Source organism: Antrostomus carolinensis, unplaced genomic scaffold, assembly GCF_000700745.2.
Source record: "Antrostomus carolinensis isolate BGI_N321 unplaced genomic scaffold, ASM70074v2 scaffold16134, whole genome shotgun sequence".
Classification (NCBI taxonomy): domain Eukaryota; kingdom Metazoa; phylum Chordata; class Aves; order Caprimulgiformes; family Caprimulgidae; genus Antrostomus; species Antrostomus carolinensis.
The window spans coordinates 27,144-27,376 of record NW_010310251.1 but is presented as its reverse complement, the minus strand read 5'-3'; positions in this window follow the sequence as shown (position 1 = coordinate 27,376).

Below are 233 nucleotides of genomic sequence, written 5' to 3'. Positions count from 1 at the left end.
TAATTAAACCCAAACTGAAATTCTAAAGCAGAGGGGTTCGGCCACAGAGAAACCCTTTTCACAACCGACACCCCAGGTGTCAGCCTGCTGCCCACCACTGCCATACCAGGGTATATTTTTGGCACAAATTTAGCTTCAGGGAAGCATCCAAACTACAATTCTCATGCAGGTGTAAGGAAGAATTTATAAACTGCCAGAAATTCTGAACGCCTTTCCTATGCCCCCTCTAGTTT